General features: G+C 37.2%; 1 pseudogene; it reads left to right on the top strand.

The window, feature by feature from the left end:
- Positions 1 to 871: 871 nt before the first annotated feature.
- Positions 872 to 2,479, top strand: LOC112826045 (L-lactate dehydrogenase A chain pseudogene; annotated as a pseudogene).
- Positions 2,480 to 12,692: the final 10,213 nt, after the last annotated feature.

Genomic DNA, 12,692 nt, shown 5'->3' on the forward strand with positions numbered 1-12,692 from the left:
ATTTTTATTTATTTGACAGAGAGAGACACAGTGAGAGAGGGAACACAAGCAGGGGGAGCAGCAGACAGAGGGAGAAGCAGGCTCCCCACCGAGCAGGGAGCCTGATGTGGGGCTCGATCCCAGGACCCTGGGATCATGACCTGAGCCGAAGGCAGACGCTTAACGACTGAGCCGCCCAGGAGCCCTCAGTTTTCAGTTTTTAATTTTTGTTTATATGTTGTGTTTATTCTGATTAGTGGATCTTGAGATAGCTCTAGGAAAACTTAGAAATTTTTAGTCCTACTCTTTTTTGGACAATATGGATTTTGTACTTCATAAGTACACAACCCTCATATCAGTACATATTATGTCAGATGAACTTAGTCTACTTTAAAAATAGAGAAGAGGATATTGCTGTGCTCGAATACAGGACAGGCACAACTTGATGGAAGGGAGAGAAGTAAAGGAAACGAAAAAGTCTGTAGCATTGAGAACTTCCAGCTCCAGGGAGATTCACATGTTGACTACCAGGAGTTCTAGATAATGGTCAGGTAGAATTAGAGTCTCGAGTATGTGCAGCTGAGGCCATGTCTTGTCCTGACTGTGTTCCCTGAAACACTAAACAAAATATGTATGTATCTGAGCATTTTCAAAAAAAGATTTATTTATTTATTTATTTGAGAGAGAGAGAGAACAACTTAAGCACACAGGCGCATGTGCACACGCGTGTGTGTGGGGGGGGCAGAAGGAGAGGGAGAAAGAGTCCCAAGCAGGCTCCAGCTGAGCGCAGAGCCTGATGTGGGGCTCAATCTCATGACCCTGAGATCATGACCTGAGCCAAAACCAAGAATCTGGTGTCGGAGCCGCTGCCGCCGAGTCGGATTCAACCTCGCGCGCCACTGATGCCCGCCCGCCCGACCTGCACTCCCGATTCCTTTTGGTTCTACGTCCAAAATGGCAACTCTCAAAGATCAGCTGATTCAGAATCTTCTTAAGGAAGAACATACCCCCCAGAATAAGATCACAGTTGTTGGGGTTGGTGCTGTTGGCATGGCTTGTGCCATCAGTATCTTAATGAAGGACTTGGCAGATGAACTTGCTCTTGTTGATGTCATGGAAGACAAACTCAAGGGAGAGATGATGGATCTCCAGCACGGCAGCCTTTTCCTTAGAACACCAAAAATTGTCTCTGGCAAAGATTATAATGTGACTGCAAACTCCAAGCTGCTTATTATCACAGCTGGCGCACGGTCAGCAAGAGGGAGAAAGCCATCTTAATTTGGTCCAGCGTAATGTGAACATTTTTAAGTTCATCATTCCTAATATCGTAAAATATAGCCCAAACTGCAACTTGCTTGTCGTTTCCAATCCAGTGGATATCTTGACCTATGTGGCTTGGAAGATAAGTGGCTTTCCCAAAAACCGTGTTATTGGAAGTGGTTGCAATCTGGATTCAGCCCGGTTCCATTACCTAATGGGGGAAAGACTGGGAGTTCACCCATTAAGCTGTCACGGGTGGGTCCTTGGGGAGCATGGAGACTCCAGTGTGCCTGTATGGAGTGGAGTGAACATTGCTGGTGTCTCTCTGAAGAATCTGCACCCTGACTTAGGCACTGATGCAGATAAGGAACAGTGGAAAGAGGTTCACAAACAGGTGGTTGACAGTGCCTATGAGGTGATCAAACTGAAAGGCTACACCTCCTGGGCCATTGGACTGTCTGTGGCAGATCTGGCCGAAAGTATAATGAAGAATCTTAGGCGGGTGCATCCAATTTCCACCATGATTAAGGGTCTCTATGGAATTAAAGATGATGTCTTCCTTAGGGTCCCTTGCATCTTGGGACAGAATGGAATTTCAGATGTTGTGAAGGTGACTCTGACTTCTGAGGAGGAGGCCCGTTTGAAGAAGAGTGCAGATACACTTTGGGGGATACAAAAGGAGCTGCAGTTTTAAAGTTTTCTAATGTACCACTTCACTGTCTAGACTATAGCAGGATTTTAGTTGGAGGTTGTGTATATTGTCCTTATTATCTGATCTGTTACTCAAGTAATATTAAAATGGCCTAAGAAAAAAGTCAGTTTCCTAAAGTTCCAAATAGGAATGGTTCACCAAACCCTACAACTGTATCCTGGTACTGGATGATACCTGTCTTTGTAGCCCTAAATTGGTTAACGTAAGTTAGCCCCACCGTCTCAGAGGCTCCACTGCCAGAACTGAGGTTGCTCTGCACACCAGATGTGTGTTTACTGTGTGTTCTGTCACTTGGGGTTCCTTCCCCCAACACCCGACATGCCTAGTCCATCTTTTCCAGTCAGTCACGTTCTGGGATCCAATGTATAAATTCAATATTGAGTGTATTGTGCATAACTGTCCTAAAGGATCTTACTTTGTGTACCATGTATGTCAGAATATAGTGTACATGGCCATATAATGTAAAAAGACAATGCAGCCAACTAAGTGTCATACCAACTAAAATACCAAATAAATTTTGAACGGTGACTCTTCTGAAAAAAAAACAAAAAAAAAAAAACAAAACCAAGAATCTGCCACCTAACTGACTGTGCCACCCAGACACCCCTATCTGAGCATTTTTAAATAAATGAACTTGATACTAATTTCTTAACTAGTACATTGAAAATATTTTTATTAGTTGGATTAAAAGGAAGGAAGGAAAACAAGAGATAAGTCTGAGCATTGAGATAACTATTGAAGATTTGCTTCACGCTGGATATTATACTGAACTTTTTTACACATTACCTCATATAATTCTCACCACCACCCACATGGAAAACACTGTTAGAACTCATTTCAGAGATGAGGACGTGGAGAGATCTTCTCTGAGGAGGCCCAGAGAGGTCGGAGACTTGGTCTCGGACATGTAATTGTAAATGTAAACTAAACATTAGTGCCCTCAGCCAATTCTAATAGCTTCGTATCTATTTTCTACTTGACTGATTCTAATGAAGTAAAGTAATGCTTTGAGACTTCTTTTTTATTTTAAACTTTCCAAGCTCTGGCACTGAAGGTTGATATTTTTCCTTAATTGATCCTAGTGTATGGATTGAGAATTTGAGAGTGCATCATGCCAAAGTAGGTTCGTTACTCACCTGATCTATAAATACAGGATTGTTGCCGTTCTAGTCCAGAAAAGAGTCAATATGGAGGGATCAGTTTACTCTGTAAGGCCATTATAATGCTTCTCACAAAAATATCCAATTAAAAACTGTTGTGAAAATAAGAGGAATCAAAGGTCTTTCATCCCAGTATAGGGATGAAAATATCACTTTGTTAATATCAATATTGTATTGTCTTTATAGGCATGCTAACTAATACAGTTACTTGGTCATTTTATCTTGTATGAGGTAATAGTGATTATTATAAGTTATATTCTTTTTCTTTTACTACGTGCCACATTTGTTTTCAAATGAAATCTAACCCATCCCATTCTAGTCAAGTAATGCCTAAACTATAATACCTTATAATATTAAACATAACTTTATACAATCATGGTGTAGAATATAATATCAAACAATTTTGAAATATAACCCATGGAGGAAAATGTTGATGTTGCAAAAAGATGTCATCAGAGATTAGGCCAAATTAACCAATGTAATAACTTCCTACCAAATGTAACCATCTCTAGCTTAAAACAAAGATCTGCTTCATAATACAAACATATTCTTCCCTGGAGCAGGATTGATAATTAATGCCACATATTCATGGTGAGAAATGTATATGAGTTTGGTCATAAATGTTCTCATGCATTTTAAATGTCAATAAAATGAATAGCCTTTATTATTTCGGAATGATAGCTTGTTCCCAGACACCGCTACTTTTCAGGGGATGATGACTGCCTTGGCACATAATGAAGTATTACGGGAACATGCCTTAAGCATTTGTAAGACACACCCTTAGCTCTGAATCAATGTGGCAAGGGCAACACATAAGGGCACAAAGAATATGCTTGAGGAAATCCAATCCCTGCTCTTGCTTCCACTTACACTCTCATAAATCAGTCTAGGTGAATATGTTAAGCTCAGTTAGAAAAAAAAAAGTTAAAAAAAGAGACAATACTTCTCTTTCTTTGGCTTGCAGGGCCAAGTGCTTTGTTCATGGTCATCCCTGCTTTCTAGACACAGCTTTTTGTTTTTTAGAGAATCTCCAAAGGCTTGACTTCTGTGGGTAATTTTGTTCCACATTAAGAGAAAAGGACTTGTATGTATTTTTACTCTCTGGCACATTAAAAACATGTGAGGCTGGCACATAGGTAATGGATAAAAGTAGTTGGTTCCTGGGATGGAAAGAATTATCAATTGAATAGAAATTAAAAATAGGACCTCTGACTTTCATTCCAACATATAAAGAGCTTGGAAGTTGTCACTCCTGTTCTTACAGCAAGGAAGCTAAACACACTTAAGATTGATGACTTTTCTTGGACCCAGCAGAGAACAAAGTTTGCAGGTCAAACTCCCATCACAAATTTTGGCGAGGTGGGCAAATCCAGAGTCACAACTGAGATCCACTTACCTGAAGCTGCTGGTGCCATAATCTGGTATGGAAAGTTAAATGGCAATTTTGAGGAAATGCTGCAGGTTGAGTATGGACTAGCAGGAGAGTGGGAAACTTGTGGAGGTTTCAGTTTTATGGGGCCCCCCCTGAGCTCTAAATCCAGGAATCCTACTGGATTCTCACAGTGAAGATCCAAGGAAGATCCTCTTGTGGCTTTGGCATTGACAGGCAAAGAGTAATCATTGCGAAATATTCCCAGAGAGCTCTACATAACAAAGACACATGCTTGAGGATAAAAGACTACCAGAGCCTCACCCCAACTAAAGGAAGGGCATTCTCACTCCAGCTAGCCTTTTGGTATCACCTAAGGGAGAAAAAAGTTATACCTTGGGGAAGCAATTGTGAAGGTCACAGCCCAGGAAGGGACCCAGGCTTACAAAAAAACTGAGATGTAATCATAAGATTAAAGAATGCTTCCACCCTTCCCATACTTTCTCACCACCCCAGCAAGGTTCCAATGTAATGATAGTGGATTCGAATAGAAAGAGCTGTAAAATGAAGACTATCTCTGAAGAAGAGTGCTTAGGGAAGCCCAGAGTCACCAGGTAAGATAAAAACAGGAGGACTAGAGAAAATTGAATACTGTGGCCCCTACATTTATAGCAAATACTAGTACAACATATCTGGCTTTTAGAACAATTACAGGGGCGCCTGGGTGGCTCAGCTGGTTAAGTGACTGCCTTCAGTTCAGGTCATGATCCTGGAGTCCCGGGATCGAGTCCCACATTGGGCTTCCTGCTCCGTGGGGAGTCTGCTTCTCCCTCTGACCCTCCCCTCTCTCATGCTCTCTCTCTCTCTCTCCTATTCTCTCTCTCTCTCTTAAATAAATAAATAAAAATTAAAAAAATAAAATAAAACAATTACAAAGCTGAATAGGTGATGGGTATTAAGGAGGGTACTTGTTGTAATGAGCAGTGGGTGTTATATGTAAGTGATGGATCACTAAATTCTGCTCCTGAAACCGATATTACACTCTATGTTAACTAGCTAGAATTTAAATAAAAACTTGAAACAAACAAACAAATTACAAAGCATGCCAGAAAGCAAGGAAACATAGTCTGAAGAGTTAAAACAAGAATCAGAATCAGAAACTTGGATATGGCATAGATATTGGAATTATCAGAATTTAAAATAAATATGATTAATAAGTTAAAGACCCTAAAGAAAAAAAGTAGATAACATGTAAAAACAGATGAGTACTATAAGCAGAGAGATGGAAGCTATAAGAAACAAAAGGAAATGCTAGAAATGGAAGACAGAAATGAAGAGTGTCTTTGATGTGCTCATCAATAGATTGGGCATGCCTAAGGATAGAGCTAGTGAGATTAAAGATAGGTCAATAGAAATTTACTGAATTGAAAGCTAAAGGGGGAAAAGAAAAGGAATAAAAAATCCCCAGAATATCTGAAATATCTGAGAAGTGAGACAACTGCAAAGAAAAAAAGTAACATATGCATGATTGGAACACCAGAAGGGGAAGAAAGTGGAAACAGAGCAGAAGAAATACATGAAGTGGAAACGGTTGAGAACTTCCCAAAATTAATCACAGACACTAAACCACAGATCTAGGACGCTCAGAAAACATCAAGAAAGTTAAATTACAACCTCTAAACAACAACAACAACCAAGAACCACACCTAACTATATCATATTCAAGCTGCAGAAAATCAAAGACAAAGAGAAAATCTTGAAAAAAGACAGAGAAAAAAATACACCTCACTTGTAGTAGAACAGGATAAGAATTATAGTGATCTTCTGACCAGAAACCATGCAAATAAGAAGAGAATGGAGGGGGACGCCTGGGTAGCTCCATCGGCTAAGCCTCTGCCTTCGGCTCAGGTCATGATCCCAGGGTCCTGGGATCAAGTCCCACATTGGGTCCTTGCTCAGCTGGGAACCTGCTTCTCCCTCTGCCTGCCACTCCCCCTGCTTGTGTGTGCTCTCTCTCTGACAAATAAATAAATAAAATCTTTAAAAAAGAAGAAGAAAGTGGAGGGAAATATTGAAAGTTTTGAAAGGAAAAAACACCAACATATAATTCTATGTCCAGTAAAATTATTCTTCAAAAGTAAAGAAGAAACAAACACTTTCTCAGACAAACAGAAGTTTGAGGGACTTTATCACCAGCAAACATGCCCTGAAAGAAATATTAAAAGAAGTATTTCAGGGAGAAGAAAAATGATATAGGTCAGAAACTCAGACTTACATGAAGAAAGGAAGTGTGTTGGAGAAGTAATAAGTCAAGGTAAAATGAAGTCTTTTTTTTTTTTCATTTTTAAGATAACTGTTGAAAGCAATATTAGTTACAATATATTGGGTTATTATAGCACATGGATAAGTTAAAATAAATGAGTAAGTGAAAAAGGGACAGGAGAGAGGAGTAGGAAATACTCTATAATAAGATACTTGCATTATGTGCATATGAAACATTGTAATTATTTGAAGGTGGACTTAGATTGGTTAAAAATGCATATTTGAAATTCCAAGTCAACACTAAAAATATTTTTCAAGAAATATAATTGACATGGTAAGAGAAGACATAAAATGGAATCGTATCAAATGCTCACTTGAAAGTGGAGAAGGTAGAAAACGAGAGAAATAAGATGTAACAGAGAACAAATATAATATTTAGGATCGTTGAACATGGTAGATATTAATTCAACTGTGTTTAATAATCACTCTGTTTATATACATCAAGTTAAAAGACAAATTGTCAGTGAATTAAAAAAGAAATGGAATTGTATCACTAAGATCATGGCAGCTGCTGTAACAAATAGTCTTCACAATTTTAATGGCCTAACACAATACAAAGTTTTCCTCTTGCTCACGTAAAAGTTGATGAGGTAGTCCTAGGTAGTTTCAGGGACCAGGGTCTTTTTCTACACTGTGTCAGGACCCAAACTCTTTCTACTTGATGGCCTTGTTTTTCTTTGTACTTCTTAAATTTTGCATCCAGATGGTACAAAGGGGAGAGAGAGGAAAGCATCAGAATTTATAGATGTATAATTCATAAATTTTTCTCAAAAATATCTTTTAGAATGACAACTTAATTAAAAGATATTTATACATGTTAAAAAAAAAGTATAAACCACTAAGGTTTAGAGCAAGGTATTTTTATGAACATCAATCCAGGGTACTTTGTTACATGAATATAAAGAGTAAGCTCCAAAGTGAAAAATGCAATATTTTAGATAAATTTGCCAAAGAAAACTTGAGATTTAAAAAAATTGAAAGAAAAACTTGAATTATGTTTTAAAATATTACATGGACAATTTCTGGAAACCAGTTTTAATAAATCATTTTTTTGGCACATTTTTTATTTTAAATGCTAAAAAAAATGGTCCAATCTGGTGAATGTCCAAACCTAAACTGGTTTAAATAAAAAATGCTGGTTTAAAATATTTACCTCTCTCTTAAGTTTATGACCCTTGTCTCCATTCACTTACCACATATTTCCATGTGAATGGGCAAGCAAATAATTAAATTTATGTGTCCAGAATTTAAAACCAAAATAAACCATAAGGGTCTCTAATGAAAGAACTTCCAATACTGGAAAGAGAAAATAAAGATAATTCAATCATTTCATTAGATGTCAGGAAAATGATGCAACACAAAGTGGTAGAAAGGAATCCAAATATACAAAATATCTAAGTAGATGCAAACTGATTAAACATAGGACTAGTTAAAGCAAAGAGATTTTTATTGTTTATTTTTTAAAATTTGTGCACTTATTTGTGAGAAACAAAGCAAAGCAATGACACAGAAAGGTTGAACATAAACAAATGGAAAAATATATTAGACAAATACAATATAACATCACACCAAATTGACTTGAAACCAACAATCCTTTACTAAAGATAAAGAGGAGGATTTATAATAATAAATCCACTATTTCCCAAGAATATGTGGCAGTTTGAGCCTGTGTGCAATCAACAATATATCCTCAAACACGTGAGGACAAATGGAAATAATTTCAAGAAGAAATAAACAAATCCACATAGAATATTTTAATACAATTCTGTGAAGTATTGGTATCAAGCATATAAATTGTATTACATATACAGACAAATTAAATAACACAATTAACACATTTTGTCTAATGTGTGTATTATGCAAAATCCTTCACCCACCAATTACAGAATAAAGAGATTCTTTTTCAAACACTCATGAAATTCTACAAAAATTGACTATCACAACAAATATCAATGAATGAAGCTGATACTGTCTGATCATGGGCAGTAAAGTTACATAACAATATATTTTGTGGGGTGCCTGGGTGGCTCAGTCATGAAGCGGCTGCTTTCTGCTCAGGTCATGATCCCAGGGTCCTGGGATTGAGCCCCCGCATCGGGCTTCCTGCTCAGTGGGGAGCCTGCTTCTCCCTCTCCCCCTCCCCCTGCTTGTGTTCCTGCTCTCCTTGTGTCTCTCTCTGTCAAATAAATAAAAAAAATCTTACAAAAACCCAATATATTTTGAATATATAAATATAATCCATATATTTTGAATTTTAAAGCAACACTCTATAACATAATTTCATGGATTTAGTAATGATGATGTTTAGATGATCATGATGGTGGAAGCCAATTCCAGTAGAATGCTTAGCATGGATGGTTTATTGTGCCATGTGTGGTATATATTTTATAAAACCCTAGAGGCAGGTTCCACTGCTATTCTTATTGTTTTGGTGATGAGGAAACTCAGGCACAGATCTGATGAAGGATGGAGCTAAGATTGAAAGCCCAGACAATTTGACCTCCAGCTCCATGCTTTTAACCATGACAATGGAAGAACTAAAAATCAAAGTCAGAACTTAGCAGCAATGAGACACTACATATCAAAACTGGTGGAAGGCAGTTGAAGTGGTTTGTAGGGAGTTTTTTCTGCAATTCATATAATAGTGTAGAAGATAGAGTAAAAATTCATGTTCCATGAGTTCACCACAAACTCAGAGAAAGTTAGAGAAACTTTCTAGCAAAGTAAACTCAACAAAGTGAACTTGGAAAATGAAGAGGATTGAGTGAAAATTAATTAAGTCTAAAACTAAGAAACACAGACCTAAAATCTGTTTCTTTAGAAAGAAGTTTCTCTGACAAAACTGATTTTAAAAAGGGCAATAAAAATATTATGAAAAAAAAGGAACGTGTCTACATGTAGAACAGAAATATTACAAATGAGTGGTAAGTTCTATAAGGAACTTTTCTTTTATTAAATTTTTTTTAAGATTTTATTTATTTATTTGACAGAGAGAGAAAGAGAGAGATCGCAAGTAGGCAAACAGGCAGGCAGAGGGAGAAGGAGAAGCAGGCTCCCCGCTGAGCATGGAGCCTGATGTGGGGCTCAATCCCTGGACGCCGGCATCATGACCTGAGCCTAAGGCAGACACTTAACCAACTGAGCCACCCAGGCGCCCCAAGGAACTTTTATACCAATAAACTGATCTGGCCGATTTTCTAGAAAACTATATATTACCAAAATTACTTTGAGGAAATTTTAAAAACTTAATTAATCTAAGCCCATTATAGCCACTTAATCAATAGTCAAGAACCTACCCACAAAATTGGCACAAAAACCACACAATTTTTAAGTACAGGTTTTCCTAAATCTTCAAGGGATAGATAACACTTATTTGGGGGCACACTTTCAAAAATTGAGGAATAGGGAAGAGTCCCGACTCACCAAAGGCAGAGAGGGAGAGAGAGGGAGAGAGAGAGAGAGAGAAGTGCCATATGAGCCAATCTCTTTTATAAGCATAGATGTAAAAATTTTAAATAAAGCATTAACACCAATTAACAAATATAGATTTCTGCAAAATATATAACATTTAATTTTCAAAGTATGCAGATGGGTGTTTTATAATTGACACAGTTAAATTGTTTTCAGTAACAAAGTTGCATAATGATGAAAACATTGCCAAACATCTGTTTTCAAAATTCTGTCTTGATAGCAGGAATTATTTTCCAAACCAATCATTTTCTCACTTCTTATTAAAAATGCCTCTTTTACATTGGGACATATTAAGGGTGTGTGTGTGTGTTTAAATACTGCTAAACAGGCATTTTTAATCATAGAAAAGTTCAGAAATTTGGAACAGTTGTTTTTTTCTAAGAGAAAAACATGTAACTCATCTTCAAATTCTCCAACTTTTTTGAGGAATTTTCTATGAGAAAGCCAGTCTTTCTTTATGGTACTTAGGATTTTCATGTCAACTCCTCATTTCAGTACAAATTATTGTAAATATTTTTCTACCCAATGTAATGCAATCCTGAAATTTACTATAATATAATCCCTAAACCCCTCTGACCTATAATCAGAATGATGCAACCAGTTTCAATCTGGATATTAAATATTGTAGATTTAGTTGCTTTCTTATTTTTTAAATTAAAAATTAATATAAAAGAACCATCTTGTGTATCCTCTGGAATGCAAGAACTCCACACTAGAAACTGCTGCACTGGTGAAGTGGGACATCAGAAATCTTTCCACTTTGGTTATGTCTCAGCAGCGATCTCTCTAGTGAGGTTTTAGGATGACTGCCTGAAGGTGGGAGTAAGAGATCCTCTCTTTATTTTGAGGAGTCACAATTTCAGCAAGAAAGGTCAGCCTGGCTATTATCTATACTGTATAGGCAGGTAGGCAGCATTACTTCGGTGTTCTGGCCTAATGAGAAATACTTAAAATATATTTTGAGTGTTAGATTTTGAGGCTTGAATGCTTTTAGACCAAAAAATATATTAGGTTAATACCAACTAATTTAAATACCAACCATACATCCGTTATGAAAGCTATAATACACTGCATTCATTAAAAGATCACATGTTAAATAGCAAGGCTATTTAAGGAAGTGGCCTTACTCAAGTTTCAGAGATCTAGCTCATTAACAGAAATTTCAACTACTCTAACATCAAGCCTCTGAAAAGCACTTTTTAAGAAAACCTCTTTTTCTATGTTAACAGCGGAGCTAGATTCCCTGAAAGCGAATTATATGTTAGAATGTCAATTTTATTTGTGTCCGTTGGTGCTGGTATTGCAAACAATTTGTCCAAGGGGAAGAAAAGTAGAGACTGGAGTCCTTCAGTAACCCCTCTCATTAGTTCTTTGTGCAAACAAACTCCAGTTTGGTATAAAGCAAGATAACCTAATGGATGTTTTGTAGAGGATGTGCAGCCGCATTGTTTACCAGTTAAGTGTTATCAAAGAAAATGGACCAAGAAAAGCCAAGAAAAGTTTGCAGCTCTATAAATCTCAAGCTATATTTTGAACATTCCTGAAACACCCAATCTCCAGACTTTGGCTTTGAATAGATTTATAAGAGTCAGGGGTCACAGTTCTTGCAAACAGAGGAAACAGCACGTAGAGTTTTTGTTTATTTTCTGTCTCTTAAAAAAAATCAAATATGGCCATTGAAGACATAAAATACCAATACTCAACGATTAGTAGCAGAAGTAGGGCCTGGGGTGTTTTTGTCTCCTTGGCTATCATGTGTAACAAAGACAGATGCAGAATAATTTCAGGTTTCCTCTATCTTGCTTTACCCAAGTTTGCAAGACATCTGTTTGAAATAATAGAGGGATTCTGTGCAATGGTGGCAAGAAGCCCAATCAATTCATTTAACTCGTGAAATTAAGACTATGAACAAGATGGCATGTGGTTGGCGATAACAGAAAGGTTTCTTTGACTTCAGGTTGAAGGACTGTCAGTTTTAGTCCTGAGATTTCTACTGGCTAGGTTTTGAAGCTTTGAACAAGTTGTGCAAGTTTGTGGAGCTCTCCATCCCTCCTCTGTAAAATAACTGATAATCCTCTTTGCCTCATAGTGCTGCTGAGGGCATTCTGAGAAATGAATGAATAAGGAAACTTCCATTTTCATTTCGTTTATTTTCGTTTTTTAAAGTTAAATAATAACAGAAATGTGAGGTCTCATAATGATATTTTATTGCTGTGAGGTTTGCTCTGGGAGCACTTACCTGCTTTGGTTGGGTGACATAGGGAGACCTAGGACAGTGACATGAAGATGAGCTATTATTGTTCTATGAGCAATATTTACCACAAAATTCATTTTCTATATTCTTTAAATTTCGTTTTAGAAGACCCTCTACCGGTGGCGGCAATGACTTTTGATAGCCTTATTTAATGGATATATTTAG

Source organism: Callorhinus ursinus, unplaced genomic scaffold (assembly GCF_003265705.2).
Source record: "Callorhinus ursinus isolate GAN/ISIS: 27379988/994484 unplaced genomic scaffold, GSC_fseal_2.0 scaffold4, whole genome shotgun sequence".
NCBI lineage: Eukaryota > Metazoa > Chordata > Mammalia > Carnivora > Otariidae > Callorhinus > Callorhinus ursinus.